General features: G+C 44.7%; 1 pseudogene; it reads right to left on the bottom strand.

The window, feature by feature from the left end:
- Positions 1-2,949: 2,949 nt before the first annotated feature.
- Positions 2,950-6,198, bottom strand: LOC123066542 (disease resistance protein RGA5-like; annotated as a pseudogene).
- Between the last annotated feature and the right edge of the window lie 18,764 nt (positions 6,199-24,962).

Raw genomic sequence — 24,962 nt, 5'->3', positions numbered from 1 at the left:
TCCGGCCCTTCCTCTTGGCCGACTCGCGTGCCCGCTGTTTGGGCGTCAGCGTCTTCTTTGGCTTGGTCATGGCGGCCGTCTTGCACGGGGCATGAGGCTTGCCTTTTCCTGCGGGGGCGGCAGTGCCGGACGAGGCGAGGGAGGCGAGGCCGGCAGCGGCGTCAAGGTCGATGGCGTCGTCCATGGCTGGTTGGGGAAGGAGCGAGCGCGCAGGCGGGAGTGTTTTTGGGGAAAATGGAGGGAAATGGTGGTGGCTGCCACCAACCGGCAGGCCCGGGGAGAGGAGTAGGCGCGTGCGTGCGTCTGTCTCGTGTCCGCACGGACATGTAGACGCCAAGCGGACACGCGCCGTTTGGATCGGTGTGTTGGGCCGCCTTTTGTGTCCGCGCAGACCCAAACGGACAGCGGCGGACGAAATGGATCGCCCCATTGAAGTTGCTCTAAGCTTGGGCACTCCATCTTTCTGATTGCAACTCCATCTGAAACTTCCCCATTCACGCAGGCATCAGAAGGCCTGACCAACATTTCTGGAACATGTGGTGACAAATCAGAATACCTCACAACAACGTTAGGACCTGGCCAGTGACTACACCTGAATGTGTCCATGTATAATAAACGCTGCACAAAATTAGGCATCTCTAAATAATCTGTCCGACTGAATTTGGCGTGGATTTAGCCTTACAACTTCAGTTAGATTTCTGTCGAAACTACGGCCGAAACCGACTGGCTCCTCGGCATGTAGAAGGTGGGTGACAGCGTAGTAATGTCGTTTTAGTTAGTTTTAATTTATATTTCTAAGTTTTTGTACAAATATGAATGAAATTGTCGAGTTTGAACGAATTTTGTGTCGTGTTTGGCCGAGTTCCATTTCAAAAAGAGGGTGTCTGGGGGCGACCTGTAGGCGGTGGCTGGGAACCCGACCGGCCCCATGCCGAGATTATCTCCGGTTCGCCCCAGGCGGCGATATTTCAAGCGTCGGGGGGGGGGGGGGGGGGGGGGGGGGGGGGGGCTGGAGATGCTCTGATAACGAATCCGACCAATCACGTGCCGGCACAGATCTGCTGCCATGTGGGCCCTCCGTGAGGTCCCATGTGTCATCCAGCTAAGACAACAGAGAACAACTAAGTTGAGGTCTAATGGATCTCCTGGTCTCATCGTGCGCGATTCTGCTTTCACTGGAGGATCATTTTCACGCAGAAGTTGCTACAGACAACAGAGGACCTGACCACATTTCTGGAACGTGTGGTGACAAATCAGAATACCTCACATCAACGGCAGGACCTGGACAATAATTACACCCGAATGTGTTCATTAAACCCATTAAGAGGCGCTGGAATGGTGGCCAACCAATTACGCCATGTGACGCATATTGGTTGGATACGGTGAGAAAGTTTTTTTAGAGTTTTTTAAATGGTAGGGAGAATTTTTTTTGAGAAAAGTTTTTCTAGGCTGTTTCTTTTTCTTTTACGATGGCTGTGATGTCCATGTGACGCAAGAATATATTTAAAAAAATTGATAAGATTGCGAGATGCACATAGCTTCCTCTCAAGCGGCCCGCAATGGCAAGCCCCAACCACTAGTGTGTAACAAACGCTCCACAAATTGAGGCATCGCTAAATAATCTGTCTGACTGAATTCGGCGTGGCTTCAGCCTTACAGCTTCAGTTAAATTTCCGTCGAAACTGCGGCCGAAACCGACTGGCTGGCATCATCGATATCTACGGCACTAATACAGCTGAGAGAAAAATAAATGCGTGTAGCTTTGATCATAACAAGAGTACTCTCACGCACCGTTCCAAAAAAGAGTTGATGGCTATGACAAGACACTGGTATGACAATCCATCTATGAGTTCATGGCCTTTGTATGGGTCACTTGATACAATTTCGTTGCAAGATAACAGAAAAAGAAAACATCACCATATGACTTGCTCCCTTGTATAAAGATAGAAGAGTCAGTTGATTTGCTTCATCTCGTTGCAGAGCGAAGACAGATCAAACAGCATGGTAAACGCAGTGTGCTTGACAGTATATGGCTGGAGAAGAACCGGAGGCATGCGCAATCAAGTACTACATGTCGACGACATTTGTTAGCTCATGCTGCCTGCAATGCCATGTTGAAGGACATACATGTGAGTGGCCCATCTAAATGTTACAGAAGAAGAAAACATACCCCATCCAACTACGAAAAGGGCACACATACAGGGCCCATATTTATACTAGTACTTACTAGTGAATTGCTTGCTAATGTAATGTGGAGTACTTTATATGTGATCTTGTGGCAAGCAGAAGTAACAATGATGCTATGTATTTATGCACCATAAGTAACCAAGGCGAAATCCACATTGCAGATTTGCTGGAACTTCAGATAGGCGCATATACTGCTAGCAAATACATACAGATGTGTATCATGTAAGCACACATCACAGGCATACCAATGGTTCAGTCAAATGTTCCGAACAGAAAACAAAGACCACATGTTTCATCCAATAGAAGCATATATTACTTAGTGGATTGCTCACTAATCTGAATTGCTCCCTGCGCTCTTATATTTCTTTACGGAGGGAGTACTTAACATATGTAATCTTGTACCTTGGTAGCATAAGCAGTTCATATTACAATATTTAGGCTTTAGGGGCCAGATCAATCGACCTAGCTAGCCAAATAAAATATTGAAATCAAGAATAGCTCAATGCTGCTAGCATAATACCTGCTGAGCGGAAGATTTGGTGAATCGACCTAGCACTCCGGCCGCCTGAAACTGAACAACAGAAGAGGAGAGGAATTAAAAACTTGGTCGGAAAACAAAAGAATACACGTACAGCAGAGGTTAGCTCGAGGAGCTAGCCTCCACATGAAACTGAGAAAGAAACAAAGAAAAAGCAACGAACACTAGTGTGCGCACCTATTCCTATGCATGCGTCAATGCAAGTCAAGGACGGGACGGTCAGGGTGGTCCTCCGCTGCGGCCCTCAGCGCTGCCTTTGCTTCATACACCTAACACCTCGCGATCACTAGCTTCCTCCTTAATAACTTTAACCTCAAGTCGCTCCAAGGAAGGGAGGTGGCGCATGCACAAATCGATGTTTTCACGGGCGATCCACTTAGCTGAGAAGGTGAAGCCAAGATGCTTAAGCCTCGGCGCAGCTCCTCGTGGAAACATAGACGGCACTGCACCAATACAAAGGAAGTGACACTCCGTCGCACATGGGAATAACGCAACAGAGGAAAGGGCAGACATTTCCACCACACGCTCTTCATAGAAATTAGAAATATCCATTATCTCGAGAACAAAAGAGCAGGAAGAATCCCAATGAGTTGGATGGCCTCCGATGACACTTTAACCACCTTTATATGAAGATAGGCGAGGAGAGAAAGCGATGAAGGATTGATCCATGACGGCAGTATCTTGAACCAACTCGACGGTAACGAGAAAGCCAATCTACGGAGTTGTAGAGGAGGAACCCAATCTTCGCTCAAGAAATTAATTTCTCCAGCACGGACATAAATATCTAGACTGTCCAGTTTGTACAGATTACTAAGAGATCCCATCAAAGCTTTATCCAGGCTCTCATCAACATGGTAGTAAACCTGGAGCACCCTAAGCTTGGTCAGATGGCCCAATTCTTTCACAGCATCAAGGTCCTTGTCAAACAACATCATTGTACCTAGCACTTCTAGGGAAGCCAGATTACTTATCCCAGACGGCAGCTTCATATGATAGTCAACATATAGGCACATCAGACGTCTTAGATGAACAACACTTGATGGCAGAACTTTTATCTTAGTACCTCTTAAATCCAAGGTAAGCAAAAATTGTAGCTTCCCAATTTCAGTGGGAAGGTCCTCAACGTGAGTATATTTTAGTCCTAAGTACCTCAAATGTAAAAGATCTCCCACATACCCAATATCCGAGATATCACAACCTTCGAAATCCAACACACGAAGAACTTGAAAACTTGAAATATCCAAAATTTTCCCGACAACATTATTGGTGAAAACGGTAAGAGATCTTATATGTGCCATCCTAGAAATATCCACATCAATCTTTCTATTTTGGATGGACAATCTGCGGACCTTGCTTTCATAATTAGGCATTTTTCCTCCGGTGCCATCCAATATTGTGACAAAGTTTTCTTCACTTGAAAGTGAGCATATGAGATCAAGCACCATGTCATGTACACAACACGCTTGTTTATCTTCTCTATCATCAATGCCAATTGGCTGGATCATACTTCTATTTACTAGCTCATTGAAGTAGTTGTTACCAAGCTCATATAAGTCAGTTTCTTGTTTTTCACTATAAACAAAGCCTTCTGATATCCATCTCCATATTAGCTTTCCTTTCATAATCTTGTGATCTTCCGGGAAGATGCCAAGATATAAAAAACAAGGTTTCAGATACGAAGGTAGATCATAATAACTGAATAATAATATCTGTTTCATCTGCTCCAAACCGTGATCTTCTGTAAGTCCGTGGCCAATGGAATTGAGCAAAGCATACCATTGGTCCTTTCTTTTCATCTCATGATTATTAGCAAGAAGACTTGCTATAGAAATAATAGCTAATGGTATGCCACCACATTTCTTCAAAATGTCTTTCGATACTTGCACCAACTCTTGGGGACACCCTTTCTCATAAAATACTCTTTTAAGAAGAGAATTCTTGACACATCTTCAGAAAGAGGTTTCATTTTGTAGATATCATCCCTGGAAGAGCAGCATGCTTCAGAGACACTAACGATGCGGGTTGTCGTAATTAGTCGGCTTCCAGGACTCTTCTTGGAGAAAGCACACTTGATTAATTGCCACACTTCTGTATCCCATATGTCATCAATTATGATGAGGTACCTTTGTTTACATTTTGAATTAGTTAGCAAATCGATACAATGAAGATATATACAGTAAGATATATTATGTTAGTACTGATTTGTTATTTCAGAGGAAACTAATAAAAATATATTTATAACTCGACCAAATTGCATATTCTGAGACCTAGATTTCCACACACACACACACACACACACACACACACACACACACACACACACACACACACACACACACATGATAACTTATGTGCAACTATAGTTCTAGAAATGTGCAATCGTTGCATTAACAGTTGAGATCATCCACTTAGGCACAAGAATTTCTCGGTTACCTTAATATATGCACTCCCTAATTGTTGAAAGATGAGTTATGCACTAACTACATCATTTATGCCAAAAGCATAAAACAATAAACCAACAATATGATATCAAGATGCATATGCACTACTCTAAAATACTATCATTATTTAACTAGACAAAATGATAATCCATTTGCAAAAGGAAAAAACACATGTACCTGTTGCCATTAAGGAATTCAATTATTTCATCGATTAGATGATTTTCTTCCCATTCTTCACTATGAATGTGTGCATACTTGTTCTTGTCAAGTTCGTAGAGAATATTCTTGAAGACTTTCTTCTTGCTGGGATTCTGAGAAACCGAAATAAAAGCATCATAATCGAATTGCCCTTTGATCTTCTCATACGCTGATTTGGCAAGAGTTGTCTTGCCCAACCCACCAAATCCAACAATAGAGATTGTCTTCAATGGATGCTTCAACCAATCATCACCTTCGATCAACATGTTTATCAACTCGTCTCGTGTTTCATCAATGCCGACGAGTTCAGACACATCTGTGTATAGGGCCATCATGCGAGGGTCAACAATAACACTAGTGCTAGGATCTCGCATCCCCTGCTCATACCTTTGCGGCAGCTCGGCCAACTACTTAGCTTGATGAACCACTTCTTTTAGAGCATCAGAGATCTGATGGAGATCCTTGCCATTCTTGAATAATCTTTTAACCTTCTTGAGTATCTTCTTGACTTTGTTCTTTGGGTTGGCAGGTTTTCCACCATCCTCCACGCGCACCATGAAAACATCAACAATTTCCTCCATTTGGTACGACAACTCCTTTACATTTCCTGCCCAGATCTTGACCCCCTTGTGAAGCTGGTCCACGAGAACTTCTGCCACCTTACTCAAGGCAGCATGCATCAATGTGAGCTCTGTCATGAGAGACTCAATGCCTTTCCTCACTTGTTTCTCCATGGTGAGCTCTCCCATGAGCAGCTCACTGAGCTTCGGGAGGAGAGGGCCAATAGCCCCCATGGCGATCTCCATGTCTCGGCCTCTCTGGGAGTGGTTTGGGTGTTAGAGGGCTGGAAGCGCTATGTGGTTACTCCAAAAGCACTCTGGGCAATGATCGTGTCATAAGGGAGAAACTGGCTAAGGTATAGAAACCAGCGTTGTACAGAATTCTTACTAATTTAACGATGTGACTGGATTAGTTAGACCATCATGTTCATAGTCTGGCTGCCATGCGGGGCTGTGGATAGCGGGGTCCCATGTATCAGCGGTTGTGGTAGTAATAGTAGATAGTGTTACTCTGACAAGGCTTAGATGGGATCTTGAGATGGAAGAAATAAATAGCCACGTAATTATACACCGCACCACCAATCACAAGGCGCTGACTTAGTGTACGCGTAGTTTTCATGTGACTTAGAAAAGAGATTCCTGATGTTCCCTAAGATCATGTGTGCATCACTAATTAACATCCATGTGGCCATGTTTAAGCACCAGGACAACTCGGTTTTGCATTGACTGCAGACAAGCATGACAGTTACTTGGATAATTGGATTAATCAACTAGGGAACCACCGCCCGGCGCACCGAAAGAAAAGAAAAAAAACAAAGGACAGATTTGAACCCGTTTAACTCCATGAATTGCCGCATCATTTTGGATCTCGGCCTCCATGAAGGCCGAATTTTTGAGAAACTAAAACTTTGGTTTCGAAAAAATCTGAAAAAAAATTATACAAGTAAATAAGGATGTGAGGTGTATGTGTGTAAAATTTCAGAATGAAATACGTTGAAATACTACTTGTACAAAAAAGACAAATTCATGGTCTGGGGATGACTAGTATCATGTGTTAAAAAGCCCCAAATGTTTTTTATTTTCTGCACAGCCCTCATTCCAATGTATTTCATCCTGAAAATATACACACTTGTGCATTATGCTTTCATCTATATCTGTATTTTTTTCCAATTTTTTTTGGAATGTATGAATTTTTATGAATTTTGAATTTTGCATTTGGAGGCCTCCATGGAGCTCGGCCGCCAAAAGTAATTTCCGCGGTAACTCCTATATCTTCCTTATTTGTATTGTCAAATTTGAGCCAATCAATCTCCATGCGCTGACTTTGCGACGCGTTGCCGCCCATGTGGAACACACTAATTAATACCCATGTTGATGTGATGTGTATGTGACTATGTCTAAGTATGCGCTAGGATAAGCGTATGCCCCTTTGGCCCTGTCCTTTGGTGCTTGCCAATAGACAATGGTCGTCAGAACACTTGAGATGATGCCATCGATGGCTCGATGCCTCAACTCTCTAAACAGGTGCATTAGTGTAGTTAAATAGCTATGTTTTGCATTGTCTATAAACCCACAGCTGCCTTTGTCGTTGGATTTAATCAACTTTGGAACCAGGCACCTCCTTGCGTCCGTAGTGGAGCAAATGACCACATATTGCTAATTTGAAGAACGGTGGTTGATCTAGACTCCGCAGCTAACTTTGAAGGGCCTCTTTCACTCAAATGATTTTTAAAGACAATTTACAGGATTGTAATCCTTAAGGCTTTTCCCTATATTCATGGTTTGATTCCTAGCACTAGAAGAAAAAGGGCCTATTGTCCCGGTTCGTAAGGGCCATTTGTCCCGGTTATTGAACCGGGACTAAAGTGTCGTTACTAATGCCCTAGACCTTTAGTCCCGGTTCTTATACAAACATGGATAGATGGGTCTCCACGTGGCCGGTGCGGCGAGCCCAGGCAGGAGGCCCTTTGGTCCCGGTTGGTGGCATCAACCAGGACCAATAGGCATCTACGCGTCAGCATTTCAGGGGCTGGGTTTTTTTTTGAAAGGGGGAGGGGGGGTTAGGGAGTTTTGGGGGGTTAATTTAGGTGTTTCTTATATTGTGTTTGCTAGCTAATTAATAGAGAGAAGTGTCCTCTCTTATCTCCGTGCTTGGTCGACACTACGTACTATACGTATAGAGAGGACTAGACATGCTTGCTAGTAAGCAAATGAAGGAAACCGAAGATCGTCATGAACATATGCACACAGAGAGAAGTGATATCGACCACCTCTCCTTCTATGAGAGATTAGTCAAACAACAAGTGCTACATATATACAATATAATTATCTCTTACAATATAATCTCCTAATTATATATGAACTCAGGGTCCACATGGTATTCTCCGTCTTTATCGATCACGTGGTCAAAAAAGAATGACGCAAATTCCTCTTGAATTGCTTGCATACGATCTGGTGGTAGGAGTTCATCCCGCATCCGAAATATCTAATTTGAAGAAGGGGGTCAATACATATATATGAATATATGAAACTCAACACAAATGATGGTAATAAAATAAAATTGTGAATATTATTATTTACGCACTTCATATTGTTTATCAGAGTAGCCCCGCTCACAGGTCGTGTGGCGGATGGACTCGCAAATATAGTATCCACAGTAATCATTCCCTTGTTCCTGCCACAATCACTTTACAAGAAATAGAGGTCAATCAAACTGATAAGCAAGCATGCTAAATGGTATTGATGAAACTAGCGCTTGAATCACTAGGAGATGCGCGGAACATGCTACTATAGTACTTATTTTCGGGTGTTTAAATTGCAGCTTCTTCGGCAGTCCCGGAGTTTTTGAGGTGAATTTTTTCCAAACCCTGCCAGACACAGAAAACAATTACTTGATATCAAGAAATGAACAAAGTTGTTGATGTGGTGCGATAATGATCGATTTAACTTACTTCTCTAGAATTTCAGTCATGTCCGCATACTCTTTGGGATCTTTTCGTCTCGAGTCTAAGACGGTTAGTAGTCCCTGCTCAAGCTTAATCTCTAGGAGAATATAGTGGAAGCTGCGCACGCATGCATAACTCATCAATTACATTACTATAACCTCGACTAATAAGGGAAACCGAATATGCACAAGACAGTAACACTCACTTGAAGTTGTAAGGAAAGAGTATTATAGCTTTGTTTTGATTTAATACAAACGATTGTAGCAACTTGGCCTCGGTATCTCTGGCCTAAAATTCAACCATATATGCATCTATGAGATTTGTGTTAATGAACCCAATATCACCGATTTGTCTTTTCTTCAATTCGGCGATCTTCAATCTGCATAATATAGCAACGATAATTAAAAATACATGCAATGAAAGAGTTGACCTATATATAGAGACTTAATGACAGAAGTAGTACTACTTACAGGCAGTAGCAAGTGACCGTTAATTTATCGAGGGCCTTTTGATTGAAAAACACGAAGAACTCCTCAAATGGAACATTCAACAGTTCAATTCCAACGAGGTCATGCTCCTCTCTAACTCTCAGCGTCAAAGTATTCCTCCCCTCAGACACTGCAGGTTTTCATGTACCAATCATGGAATCTTCGCATCATTGTTGTTAGAGATCTTTCATCTTTGACGAGAGGCTTCCCGTACTCGTATTTGTGTTCATCCACCTCCAAGAAATCATAATGTACATCGTCGGGCAGGTAATCTCAAAGATTGTTATAACCGGGCACCATCCCTCCTGAATCATTAGCGACGATATCGCTAGACACCTAGAGCGGGGGGAACGATTGGTTCGCTTGTTCGCCGAGCTGGGCAATTTTTTTCCCAGCTTATCGTTCTGCTAACCTTTGATCACTGACAGTACTTCCCGACCACTCTGCTTCGATAAATGACTTTTCAATAATGCGCTCATAGTTGCCTTTCACCGGAGACTTTGGTAGTTTCTTCAAGGCAGCAAGAGTACGCTTCACTTTTACCGGATCTATCTTCTCCTCCGAAGGTGGATGTTTCTTTGCTTTCACCCCTTCAAAGCAGTTCTTCACTTCGGCTCGCACGATCTTCGTGTTTTCCTCCAGGCTCCTCTCGTATGGTAACTTCTCTGGAGTATTCAGAGAAGGACCGAATCTATATTGTATCCTGCCTCTGGCTGTACTGCTAGACGCCGGAGCAGACGGAGCGGCCGCGACTGTCTTTCCTTTCTTACGAGGCGGAGGAGAAGGACTACGACGCGCCAGAGCAGCCAGAGCGGCGGCGGGTCTCTTCCGCCCTTGTTGACGAGATGGAGAAGGAGGAGGCTGGCTGCTCGGGCGCATCGGCGTAGGCGGAGAAGGAGGCGGAGTGCCGCCACACGCCGGAGAAGGAGGCTGAGTGCCCTGATCACTCGTCGGAGGAGGAGGCTGAGTGCCATGATCACTTGTCGGAGGAGGAGGCAGAGGAGGAGGCTGATGTCTACTACACAACCTTCTTCTTGTAGATGTTGTTGGGCCTGCAAGTGCACAGGTTTGTAGGACAGTAGCAAATTTCCCTCAAGTGGATGACCTAAGGTTTATCAATCCGTAGGAGGCGTAGGATGAAGATGGTCTCTCTCAAACAACCCTGCAACCAAATAACAAAAAGTCTCTTGTGTCCCCAACACACCCAATACAATGGTAAATTGTATAGGCGCACTAGTTCGGCAAAGAGATGAAGATACAAGTGCAAAATAGATAGTAGATATGGGTTTTTGTAATCTGAAATAATAAAAACAGCAAGGTAGCGAGCGATAAAAGTGAGCGTAAATGGTATTGCAATGATAGGAAACAAGGCCTAGGGTTCATACTTTCACTAGTGCAAGTTCTCTCAACAATAATAACATAGATAGAACATATGGCAAGCCCTCAACATGCAACAAAGAGTCAATCCAAAGCCACTAATAGCGGAGAACAAACGTAGAGATTATGGTCGGGTACGAAACCACCACAAAGCTATTCTTTCGGATCGATCTATAAAAGAGTTCATACTAGTATAACACCTTAAGACACAAATCAACCAAAACCCTAATGTCACCTAGATACTCCATTGTCACCTCAAGTATCCGTGGGCATGATTATACGATATGTATCACACAATCTCAGATTCATCCAACCAACATAAAAGTACTTCAAAGAGGGCCCCAAAGCTACTACCGGAGAGTCAAGAACGTGTGCCAACCCCTATGCATAGGTTCCCAAGTGTCACAAAACCCGCAAGTTGATCACCAAAACATACATCAAGTGGATCAATAGAATAACCCATTGTCACCACGGTTGTCCCATGCAAGACATACATCAAGTGTTCTCATAAAGACTCAATCCGATAAAATAACTTCAAAGGGGAAACTCAATTCATCACAAGAGAGTAGAGGGGGAGAAACATCATAAGATCCAACTACAATAGCAAAGCTCGGGATACATCAAGATCGTGCCATAGAGGAACACGAGAGAGAACACGAGAGAGAGAGATCAAACACATATCTACTGGTACATACCCTCAGCCCCGAGGGTGAACTACTCCCTCCTCGTCATGGATAGCACCGGGATGATGAAGATGGCCTCCGGTGATGGGACCCCCCTCCGGCAAGGTGCCGGAACAGGGTCCCGATTGGTTTTTGGTGGCTATAGAGGCTTGCGGCGGCGGAACTCCCGATCTATCTTCTGTTCTGGAAGTTTTAGGGTACGTAGGTATATATGGGTGCAGGCAGAACGTCGGCGGAGCTACGGGGGCCCCACGAGGCAGGGGCGCGCCTAGGGTGGGAGGGCGCGCCCCCCAACCTCGTGAGCACCTCCCGTATCTTCTGACGTGGGGTCCAAGTCCATCAGGTGGGTTTCCTTCCAAAAATAACTTCTCAAGTTGATTTCGTTCCTTTTTGACTCCGTCTAATATTCCTTTTCCTCGAAACAGCAAATCTGGGTTGGGCCTCCGGTTAATAGGTTAGTCCCAAAAATAATATGAAAGTGGATAATAAAGCCCAATATTGCCTAAAACAGTAGATAAAGTAGCATGGAGCAATCAAAAATTATAGATACGTTGGAGACGTATCAGAGGCGGAGTGCCCTGACTCGCCGGAAAAGGAGGAGGAGGCGGAGGCGTCCAGTTCGGAAGGTTGATGAGCTCCTTCCACCATAGGCATGGAGTCTTCAGAGAAGAACCCAGTCGAATCTCCCCTTCACCCGTAGGGTGGTCAAGCTTGAGGTCCTCAAATCCGTCCGTTATTTCATCCACCATCACCCTAGCATATCCTTCTGTAATCGACCGATAGTGGTAGGTTGCACCAGGTTCAGTAGGTAAAACAGAGCCAACAGCCGCCTTGACTTTGAATTTCATCCATTGCGTCATAAGGTGGCAATGTTGAGACTCCACGGGGTAGCTAGCAGGAGCCGTGAAGACAGGCTCCAGCTAAAGCTGCTCGGTGGAAGCCACGCTACTTCTCTGCTGAGATGGCGGGGTAGCTTCAGGGGAAGCTTCGGCGGGTCATTTGCTGCGATTTGCTTCTCGTTCCTCTAGCCTTTGTACCCTTGCATGCAGCGCCTGTAGTTAGCTATGCTCCACTTTCTTCCTCCTCTCCTGGCATTTGTAACCCCCTGCGTCCGGAAACCGAGCCTTCCACGGAACGGAGCCTGGCGTGCCTCGTATCTGTCCAGGGTGCTCAGGATTCCCGAGGGCCATTGTGAGCTCGTCCTTCTCTTTGTCTGGAACGAACGTCCCTTGCTACGCTTTCTCGATATACTCCTAAAGCCTCATGACGGGTATTCGCAGTTGCTCGTCCGTCCAAACGCACTTCCCTGATACAGGGTCCAAGGTTCCAGCAACCCCGAAGAACCAAGTACGGCAACGGTCTGGCCAGTTCAATGTCCCTGGTTCGACCCCATTATCAATCAGGTCATTCTCAGCCTTGGCCCACAACGGTCGGGCTTTGAGGTAGCCACCTGACCCCGTGCGATGGTGATTCTTCTTCTTCGCAACATTTTTCTTGTTTGTCGCTGACATCTTCTTACTCTTGTCCGCTGTCTTGTGGGCCACAAATGCGGGCCAGTGATCTATGATCTTCTCATACTTTCCGGTGAAATCTGGTGTCTTTTCTTCATTAACAAACTCTGTTTTCGGCACATTCTTCCACCTCCTGAATAGTTCTTCCATCTTCTTAAGAGAATGAGACTTGATCAATTGCTCTTTAACTGGCTTCTCCGGATCCTCCTCTGGCGGTAGGCTGAAATTTGCCTTAAGCGTTGTCCAAAGATCATGTTTCTGCATATCAGAGACATAAGACACATCAGGGTCTTCATTCTTAGGCTTTAACCATTGGTGGATACTGATCGGGATCTTGTCCCTAACAAGAACCCCGCACTGAGCAGCAAATTCATCCTTTGTTCAGATGGGTTCAATCGGCTTGCGATCGCGCGCGATTGCTGTGATCTCAAACCTTTCATCCGAGCACAACTTTTTCTTCGTGCCTCGTCTCTTTACGGAAGTTGTGCTCGATCGGGAGGGCTAGAAAAAAGAAGAAAGGCGAGAGTTAATTAATATGTGTACATATGAAAATAATGAATGCATCAATTAGCTAGTCAGCACAGGCTTAACTGATATATATACCTGGCCGGACTCGGTTCGGTCACCGGAGCCGTCATCACGGTCTCCTTCTTGTACCGGCATTGGGTCACCGGAGCCATCATAATTATAGTCTTCTTCTTCACCCTGTCCTTCCAGACCATCGGTGTCGTTGAGATACGAAAAGACGGCATCACTTCCTTTTGATATTATGTCCCCCAACATCGCTTCTGTTGCTTCGTCTCGGGGGTGCTCCATAGTTTCTACAAATATTTACAAAATGGCAATAATTATTCAAACATGACAGATGGATATATTAGTGGCAAACGTAGAACTAGCTAGCTAATCACAATAAGGAATCATATTAGTGGCCTCGACGCTGCTTCTCTAGGGTTTGGGGTGGCCTTGGCAATGCTTCAAGGGTTTGGGGTGACCTCGACAATGCTTCAAGGGTTTGGGGTGGCCTCGACGACAACGCTCTTTTAACTTGGTAAATTTGGGTGGCCTCGAGAGAGTTTGTCGGGTAGGGGCGCGGCGGGAGGGGGTAGGAGATCGACATCGTTTTTTTGTAGGGTTTGGGTGTCCTCGAGAGTTTTGGTCGAGCGAGAGGGCCGGGGGGGGGGGGGGTGCTCCTGTGGTATAAGTTATCATGGTCGAGAGGGGGTATATATCGACCGCCCCTCATGTCGAAGTTATCCGGGAGGGGGTTATATCGATAACGATGACATACATACATGGGAAAATAATATTATCGGGGAGGGGGTATATCGACCCCCCCCTCGTGTTGAAGTTATCGGGAGGGGGTATATCGACAATGACATACCCGATAAAAAATAAGAAGACAAAAGAAGAAATAAAAAGAGGAGAAGAAGAAAGGAATAGAAGAGAACATATATAGATAAAGCTTTTCTAAAAATCTAACTTTTGCATATATGTATACTTTAAAACATCATTACAATTGAAAAAAAAATCATACATACATACAAAAACATGTAAAAAATACATACATACATATATGAACATACGTAAAAAAATACATATATCTAAAAATACATACATACATATACGAAAATCTAAAAACATGTAAAAAAATAGCATGTATAACTAAAAAAATAGCACGGCGACGGCGGGGCCGGCAGAGGTGCGGTGCTCACAGAGGGAGGAGCGCGCGGCGGGCGGCGTCATGGCGAGCAGGGGCGCGGGGAGTGGCGCGGCGACGGCATCGGGGCAGGAGCGGCGCGCGGCGGGGCAGGAGCGGCGCGCGTCATGGCAGGGACGGCGCGCGGCGATGGCGTCGGTCGAGGGCAGGGGCGACGGCAAGGGCGCGCGCGACGACGATGACGGGCGCGGGCGACGGCGACGGCGCCGGCGGGGGCGGCGGGCGGCGTCGGGGCAGCCTGGCGGCGACGATGTTGAGCAGGGGCGTCGGGTGACGACGGCTAGGAGGAGCAGGGGCGTCGGGGGAGAAGAAGTGATGGATTTGGTTGAAACTGCTAAGTGTTTTCTTATATACCCAGGGCATTGGTACCGGTTCGTGGCACCAACCGGGACCAAAGGTCACTTTTCAGCAGCCCAAAGGGCGGGAAGCAGAGGCCTTTGGTCCCGGTTGGTGGCACCAACCGGGACTAAAGGGTGGCCAACCGGGACTAAAGGGGGCCATTGGTACCGGTTTGTAACACCAACCGGGACCAAAGCCACCCTTTAGTCCTGGTTAGTGCCACCAACTGGGAACAGTGGCCTTGCACTGCGGGGTGGTGGTGGGAGTTCACTAGTAGAAAACAGGGCTTTTGTTTAGGCCTGGCCAGCCCATTAGTCCCGGTTCTTCACGAACCGGGACCCATGGGGGGGGGGGGATTAGACCCGGTTCATGAGCCCAAGGGGCCGGCCGGAGCCTCATGGGCATTGGTCCTGGTTCGTCTGAATCCATTTGTCCCGGTTCTAGGCACGAACCGGGACTAATGGGCCGCGCTCCTAGCCCATAGCCATTCATACTGGTTCATGCCTTGAACCGGTGTAGAAGGGCGGGGGGCTTTAGTCCCGGTTCATGCCACGAACCGGGACAAATAATTTGCCTATATATACCCATCACCGCGGCAGAGCACTCCATAGTGCTCTGTTTTTTCAAGCCGACAAGGAGAGGGCATTTGGGTGCTCTAGTTCACCTCCTATGCACATGAGGTGTTCGATGAAATTCCCGAGCCACACTAGTTAATCTCTCTCCTCTCGAAGCTCGACCTCGGAGCTCCATTTTTCGTGAGGTTTGTCTAGATTTAGCGGTCTGTCACGCCCCGTCCCCGTTTTCACCGCCATTGATCGCCCGCTCCGATCTCGTCGCCAACACCACCATGGTGAGCCTCTTGTTCTTATCTTCTTTCTGATTTTCTTACTTTAGATAGATACTTGTCTGATTTTCTTACTTTAGATAGATATTTGTCTGATTTTCTTACTTTTGACACACATAATTATATATAATGCATGCAGATGAACCGGCAATGGATGTATGGTGACAGACACACCTCTGAGTACATTAAGGGCATGCTTAATTTTCTCGAAGTGGCTAAGGCAAACAAGCAGAATGGTTTTATGTGTTGTCCATGCCCTAAATGTGGGAATACGAAGTCTTACTCTGACCGGAAAATCCTTCACACCCACCTGCTTTACAAGGGTTTCATGCCACACTATAATATTTGGACGAGGCACGGAGAAATAGGGGTTATGATGGAAGACGGCGAAGAATAAGAGGACGATGACAACTATGTGCCCCCTGAATACGGTGATGCTGCAATGGGGGGAGCTACTGAAGATCAAGAGGAACTAGACGATGTGCCCGATGATGCTGCAACAGGGGAAGCTGCTGAAGATCAAGAGGAACTAGACGATGTGCCCGATGATGATGATCTCCGCCGGGTCATTGTCGATGCAAGGACACAATGCGAAAGTCAAAAGGAGAAGATGAAGTTCGATTGCATGTTAGAGGATCACAAAAAAGGGTTGTACCCCAATTGCGAAGATGGCAACACAAAGTTGGGTACCGTACTGGAATTGCTGCAGTGGAAGGCAGAGAATGTTGTGCCTGACAAAGGATTTGAGAAGCTACTGAAAATATTGAAGAAGAAGCTTCCAAAGGATAACAAATTGCCCGGCAGTACGTACGCAGCAAAGAAAGGTCGTATGTCCTCTAGGATTGGAGGTGCAGAAGATACATGCATGGCCTATCCTCTACCGTGGTGCGTAGGATTTGAACGCATGCCCGGTATGTGGTGCATTGCGGTATAAGATCAGATGAGATGACCCTGGTGATGTTGATGGCAAGCCCCGCAGGAAGAGAGTTCCTGCGAAGGTGATGTGGTATGCTCCTATAATACCACGGTTGAAACGACTGTTCAGAAACAAAGAGCATGCCAAGTTGATGCGATGGCACAGTGAGGACCGTAAGAAAGACGGGAAGTTGAGAGCACCCGCTGACGGGTCGCAGTGGAGAAAAATTGAGAGAGAGTACTGGGCTGAGTTTGCACGTGACCCAAGGAACGTATGGTTTGGTTTAAGCATGGATGGGATTAATCCTTTCGGGGAATAGAGCAGCAAGCACAACACCTGGCCCGTGACTCTATGTATGTATAACCTTCCTCCTTGGATGTGCATGAAGCGGAAGTTCATTATGATGCCAGTTCTCATCCAAGGCCCTAAGCAACCGGGCAACGACATTGATGTGTACCTAAGGCCATTAGTTGAAGAACTTTTATAGCTGCGGAATGGAAATGGTGTACGTGTGCGGGATGAGCACAAACAGGAGGAATTTAACCTACATGCGTTGCTGTTTGTAACCATCAATGATTGGCCCGCTCTCAGTAACCTTTCAGGATAGACAAACAAGGGATACCATGCATGCACACACTGTTTAGCTGACACCGAAAGTATATACCTGGACAAATGCAGGAAGAATGTGTACCTGGGCCATCGTCGACTTCTTCCAACCAACCATCAATGTCGAAAGAAAGGCAAGCATTTCAAAGGCGAGGCAGATCACTGGAAGAAGCCCGCCATGCGTACCGGTGATCACGTACTTGCTATGGTCAATGATTTACACGTAATCTTTGGAAAGGGTCCCGACGGACTAGCTGTTCCAAGTGACCCTGAGAAACACGCACCCATGTGGAAGAAGAAATCTATATTTTGGGACCTACCCTACTGGAAAGACCTAGAGGTCCGCTCTTCAATCGACGTGATGCACGTGACGAAGAACCTTTGCGTGAACCTACTAGGTTTCTTGGGCGTGTATGGGAAGACAAAAGATACATCTAAGGCACGGGAGGACCTGCAACGTTTGCACGAAAATGACGACATGCCTCCAAAGCAGTATGAAGGTCCTACCAGCTACACTCTTACCAAAGAAGAGAAAGAAATCTTCTTTGAAAGCCTGCTTAGTATGAAGGTCCTGACTGGCTTCTCGTCGAATATAAAGGGAATAATAAATATGCCAGAGAAAAGGTTCCAGAACCTAAAGTCTCATGACTGCCCCGTGATTATGACGCAACTGCTTCCGGTTGCATTGAGGGGGCTTCTACTAGAAAACGTCTGATTAGCCATTGTGAAGCTATGTGCATTCCTCAATGCAATCTCTCAGAAGGTGATCGATCCAGAAATCATACCAAGGCTAAGGAGTGATGTGGTGCAATGTCTTGTCAGTTTCGAGCTGGTGTTCCCACCATCCTTCTTCAATATCATGACGCACGTCCTAGTTCATCTAGTTGACGAGATTGTCATTATGGGCCCCGTATTTCTACACAATATGTACCCCTTTGAGAGGTCCATGGGAGTCCTAATTAAATATGTCCGTAACCGCACTAGGCCAAAAGGAAGCATCTCCATGGGCCATCAAACAGAGGATGTCATTGGGTTTTGTGTTGACTTCATTCATGGCCTTAAGAAGATAGGTCTCCCTAAATCTCGGTATGAGGGGAGACTGACTGGAAAAGGCACGCTTGGAGGGGACTCAATAATATGCAGGGACGGATATTCTTGGTCTCAAGTACACTACACAGTTCTACAGAACTCTACCTTGGTGACCCCGTATGTTGATGAACACAAGAACAGTCTGCGCTCCAAACACCCGGAGTAGTGCGACGACTGGATTACATGTGAACACATCAGGACTTTCAGCAGTTGGTTGGAAACACATCTCAGAGGTGAAAACATTGTTTGTGATAAGCTGTACTCGTTGTCCAGGGGACCATCTTTGACTGTAATGACTTACAAAGGATACGAGGTAAATGATAATACATTTTACACGATCGCCCAAGATCAAAAGAGCACCAACCAAAACAGCGGTGTCCGCTTTGATGCAGCAACCAAGAGGGGAAAGGACACATATTATGGTTACATAGTGGACATATGGGAACTTGACTACGGAGTAGATTTTAAGGTCCCTTTGTTTAAATGCAAATGGGTCAATCTGTTAGGAGGCGGGGTGCAGGTAGACCCACAGCACGGAATGACAAAGTGGATCTGAACAATCTTGGGTACACTGACGAACTATTCGTCCTAGCCAATGATGTGGCACAGGTTATCTATGTGAAGGACATGTCTACCAAACCGAGAAAAAGAAAAAAATAAGGAAGTGAATACATCATACGATGAGCCAAAGCGCCACATAGTTCTTTCAGCAAAAAGGAACATCGTGGGAGTGGAGGGCAAGACAGACATGTCCGAAGATTATGAAAAGTTTCATGAAATTCCTCCCTTCAAAGTCAAGGCTGACCCAAGCATCCTGATAAATGATGAAGATTATCCATGGTTACGGGGAAATAAGGAAAGGACACAAGCGAAGAAAAAGTGAAGACTTTCTCCACAACTATTATGATGATACCATGCCAACCTTCAACCTTTTCGTAGTTCATTTGAAATGCCTGTTGTAACAGACAAGTTTCCGTATGAAATCCTGATACTTCGAAAGAGATTGTCCGTTTTGTACATGAAGTGCATCCAGTTTTTGATGTAACCCTCTCAACTATCTTGCACATGCTATGTGGATGAAATGAAGATACCATGCCAACTTTCAACCTTTTCAGAGTTCATTTGAAATGCTTTTATAAACTCTAATAGCAAAAGGAATCAACTAAAAAGCTTTTATAAACCTCTAGTATTTTTTAAACTAAAATTATATAAAATTTATGCAACTAAAATTATCAAAGTATGTTCTGTTCAAAACATGAAAAGCAAAAAGAATTATCATGAATAATTTTTTGTTAGAAACTTTAGTAGCAAAAAGAATTTTCATCAAGAATTTTTTTGATAGAAACTAAAATAACAAAATATGTTTTTGAATATAATGATAAAACACAGTAATATTTAATAGTAGGAAAAAGAATCACTCAAAATATATTTTTATAGTGAAGTTATTCACAAACTAGTGATTCACACACATTTCAAAGAATTAAAATTTAAACTATTCAAATTTGGAAACTAATGGAGTAACAAGTTTATAATTATTCTAAGCTAAAAGAAAAAAAGAATAAAGAAAATAAAGCAAAAATCAAAAGAAAGTAAATAATTCAAAAACAAAAAAATACTGGAAAAAATAAAAAAATGCCGCCTAATGGGCCACACGGCCTGCATACGCCTAGAAACCCATCTATACATGGGCCAGGATGCAGGCCCGCAGGCCCAATAGGCCCAACATGGCAGTGATAAAGGTAGGCAAGTAATGCCTGCGTATTAGAGAGGAGCTCAGCACTTGAGCTGCAATGCCGCTTATAAACAGGTGCTGAGCTCTCTCAGATAGCGAGGTGGGACTAAACTTCTCACCGCACCGCGCCAGCACAAGGCCTTTAGTCCCGGTTGGTGGCACCAACCAGAATCAATGGCCCCCCTTTAGTCCCGGTTGGTGCCACCAACCGGGACCAAAGCCCTCTGCTTCCCGCCCTTTGGGCTGCTGAAAAGAGGCCTTTGGTCCCGGTTGGTGGCACCAACCGGGACTAAAGGTGGCATTCGTCCCGGTTGCTGTCACGAACCGGGACCAATGCTTCGGCTATATAACTAGCACTTGTGAAAATTTTCATTCAGTTCGTCTTCCCCGCCCCGACGACGCCGCCAGGCTGCCCCTCTGCGCCTCGCCATCGCCGTCGTCGCCCTGCCTCCGATGTCATCCCGTGCCGCCCAGACGCCGTCGCCGCCCCGCGCCCCCATGCCCCGACGCCGCCGGCCCCGTCTCCTTGTTGCCCGTCGCCACGCCCCTCACCATCGCCATCGTCGTGCCCTGCTTCATCGTCGCCCGTCGCCGCGCCCCTCACCGGCGCCATCCCCGTGCCCCGCCTCCTCGTCGCCGCCCCCTTGCGCAGTGAGCTCATATATATTAATTTTCGTAATTTAGATGTGTAGTTTAGATGTGTAGTTAATTGAGTTGTTGTAATTTGTTCATATTGTGTTAGAACTTTTTTCTGTTCATAGATTTTTTTGGTGATATTATTTTTGAATATGCATGTTTGTATGTTCATATATATGCAAAGAAGATGTCAATTTTTTATGATTTTTTTCTGTTCGTAGAATTTTTATGATTTTTTTTCTGTTGTAATTTTGTTCATAGAGTTTTAATGATTTTTTTGTTCATAGAATTTTCTTTGTCAATTTATGTATATGTGATACGTCTCCAACGTATCTATAATTTTTTATTGTTCCATGCTATTATATTACCCCTTTTGGATGTTTATGGGCTTTATTTTACACATTTATATAATTTTTGGGACTAACCTACTAACCGGAGGCCCAACCCGTATTGCTGTTTTTCTGCCTATTTCTGTATTTCGAAGAAAAGGAATATCAAACGGAGTCCAAACGGAATGAAACCTTCGGGAGCATGATTTTTGGAATGAACGTGATCCAGAGGACTTGGAGTGCAAGCCAAGAAGCATCCGAGGCGGCCACGAGGGTGGAGGGCGCGCCCACCCCTACAGGGCACACCCCCTGTTTCGTGGGCCCCTTGGGCAGCCACCGATGTACTTCTTCCTCCTATATATACCCACATACCCCCAAAACATCCAGGGAGCCAACGAAAAACAATTTCCACCACCGTAACCTTCTGTATCCGTGAGATCCCATCTTGGAGCCTTCGCCGGCGCTCCGCCGGAGGGGGAATGAGCCACGGAGGGCTTGTACATCAACACCATAGCCCCTCCGATGAGTTGTGAGTAGTTTAACACAGAACTTCGGGTCCATAGTTATTAGCTAGATGTATTCTTCTCTCTTTTTGGATCTCAATACCATGTTCTCCCCCTCTCTGGTGGAGATCTATTTGATGTAACTCTTTTTGCAGTGTGTTTGTCGAGATCCGATGAATTGTGGGTTTATGATCAAGTTTATCTATGAGAAATATTTGAATCTCCTCTGAATTCTTTTATGTATGATTGAGTTATCTTTTCAAGTCTCTTCGAATTATCATTTTGGTTTTGCCTACTAGATTGATCTTTCTTGCAATGGGAGAAGTGCTTAGCTTTGGGTTCAATCTTGCGGTGTCCTTTCCCAGTGACAGTAGGGGCAGCAAGGCACGTATTGTATTGTTGCCATCGAGGAGAAAAAGATGGGGTTTATATCATATTGCATGAGTTTATCCCTCTACATCATGTCATCTTTCTTAATGCGTTACTCTGTTCTTATGAACTTAATACTCTAGATGCATGCTGGATAGCGGTCGATGTGTGGAGTAATAGTAGTAGATGCAGGCAAGAGTCGGTCTACTTGTCATGGACGTGATGCCTATACATGATCATGCCTAGATAATCTCATAATTGTTCCCTTTTCTATCAATTGCTCGACAGTAATTTGTTCAGCCACCGTAATACTTATGCTATCTTGATAGAAGCCACTAGTGAAACCTATGGCCCCCGGGTCTATGTTTTATCATATAAGCTTTCAATCTACTTTTATTTGCATCTTTACTTTTCCAATCTATATTATAAAATACCAAAAATATATTTATTTTATCATACTATCTCTATCATATCTCACTTTCGCAAGTGGCCTTGAAGGGATTGACAACCCCTTTATTGCGTTGGTTGCGAGTTGTTTGTTTGTTTGTGTAGGTGCGTGGGACTTTTGAGGAGCCTCCTACTGGATTGATACCTTGGTTCTCAAAAACTGAGGGAAATACTTACGCTACTATAGCTGCATCGTTCTTTCCTCTTCAAGGAAAACCAACGCAAGCTCAAGACGTAACAAGAAGGATTTCTGGCGCCGTTGCCAGGGAGGTCTTCGCTCAAGTCAAGACATACCAAGTACTCATCACAAACTCATCTCCCTCGCATTTACATTATTTGCCATTTGCCTCTCGTTTTCCTGTCCCCCACTTCACCCTTGCCGTTTTATTCGCCCACTCTTTCCCAATCTTCTCCCCTCTTTTTCGGTTGCCTTTTTCTACTTGCTTGTGTGTTAGATCGTTTACCTTGTCGTTATGGCTAGTCCTCCTATCCTTGTTATTACTCCCGAACATGAAATTCTCAATTTTAAACAAAGGGAGGGAGAAAATTTAAAAGATGCTTGGCATAGAATTTGCAATGCTCAAAATAAATCTACTAGGAAGCTTTCTACTTCTTTATTTCTTCGCAATTTTTATGTAGGCATTACTCCTTGGAATAGATGTGTTCTTGATACCGTTACCGGAGGGGATTTCTTGAGTAGCCATACGTTTGATGCTTATAATGCTATGTTAGATTTGTTTGTCCCACCACCTCTTTTGGTTAATGGAACTGTTTTAACTTTAGAACATGTGATGCAATGGCTTGAAATTATTGAAAATAAAGTTGCCACTGTTGAATTGATTGAAAATTTGGATAAAAGGATTCATAATCAGATTACCCAATATGGATCTATGCAGTTGACATCGTATTTGTGGCAAATCCACCATGCATAATTTTTCATACATGTCACTCTTGATTCATTGCACCATCCCGGTACACCGCCGGAGGCATTCATATAGAGTCATATCTTGTTCTAGTTTTCAGTTGTAATTCATGTGTAGTAATCAATAAAAGTGTGATGATCATCATTATTAGAGCATTGTCCCCAAAAAAGAAAAAAAGGAAAAAAAAAGAAAGGCCAAAAAAAAGAAAGGCCCAAAAAAAGAAGAAAAAGAAAAAGAAAAAAAATAAAATAAATAAAAATGGGCAATGTTACTATCTGTTTTTCCACACTTGTGCATCAAAGTAGCACCATGTTCTTCATATAGAGAGTCTCATATGTTGTCACTTTCATATACTAGTGGGAATTTTTCATTATAGAACTTGGCTTGTATATTCCTACGATGGGCTTCCTCAAATGCCCTAGGTCTTCATGAGCAAGAAAGTTGGATGCACACCCACTAGCTTTCTTTTGTTGAGCTTTCATTCATTTATAGCTCTAGTGCATCTGTTGCATGGCAATCCCTACTCCTCATGTTGACATAAATTGATGGGCATCTCCATAGCCCGTTGATTATCCTCTTCAATGTGAGACTTTCTCCTTTTTTTTCTTCTCCACACAATCCCCATCATCATATTCTATTCCACCCATAGTGCTATATCCATGGCTCACGCTCATGTATTGCGTGAAAGTTGAAAAAGTTTGAAATTATTTAAGCACGAAACAATTGCTTGGCTTGTCATTGGGGGTGTAGAATTTGGGAACATTTTTGTGCGACGAAAATGAAGCATAGCCTAACTATATGATTTTGTAGGGATGAACTTTTTTAGCCATGTTATTTTGAGAAGACGTGATTGCTTTGATTAGTATGCTTGAAGTATTACTATTTCTTATGTCAATATGAAATTTTATTTTGAATCATTTGTATTTGAACATTCATGCCACAATAAAGAAAATTACATTGAGAAATATGCTAGGTAGCATTCCACATCAAAAATTCTGTTTTTATGATTTACCTACTCGAGGACGAGCAGGAATTAAGCTTGGGGATGCTTGATACGTCTCCAACGTATCTATAATTTCTGATTGTTCCATGCTATTATATTACCCCTTTTGGATGTTTATGGGCTTTATTTTACACATTTATATAATTTTTGGGACTAACCTACTAACCGGAGGCCCAGCCCGTATTGTTGTTTTTTTGCCTATTTCAGTATTTCGAAGAAAAGGAATATCAAACTGAGTCCAAACGGAATGAAACCTTCGGGAGCGTGATTTTTGGAACGAACGTGATCCAGAGGACTTGGAGTGCAAGCCAAGAAGCATCCAAGGCGGCCACGAGGGTGGAGGGCGCGCCCCCCTGTCTCGTGGGCCCCTCGGGCGGCCACCAACGTACTTCTTCCACCTATATATACCCACGTACCCCGAAAACATTCAGGGAGCCAACGAAAACAATTTCCACCGCCGTAACCTTCTGTATCCGCGAGATTCCATCTTGGAGCCTTCGCCGGCGCTCCACCGGAGGGGGAATTGACCACGGAGGGCTTGTACATCAACGCCATAGCCCCTCCGATGAGTTGTGAGTAGT

This window comes from Triticum aestivum, chromosome 3B, assembly GCF_018294505.1.
Source record: "Triticum aestivum cultivar Chinese Spring chromosome 3B, IWGSC CS RefSeq v2.1, whole genome shotgun sequence".
NCBI classification, from domain to species: domain Eukaryota; kingdom Viridiplantae; phylum Streptophyta; class Magnoliopsida; order Poales; family Poaceae; genus Triticum; species Triticum aestivum.
Note: the sequence above shows the minus strand (reverse complement) of the source record. Positions and strands in the feature narration are given on the sequence as shown.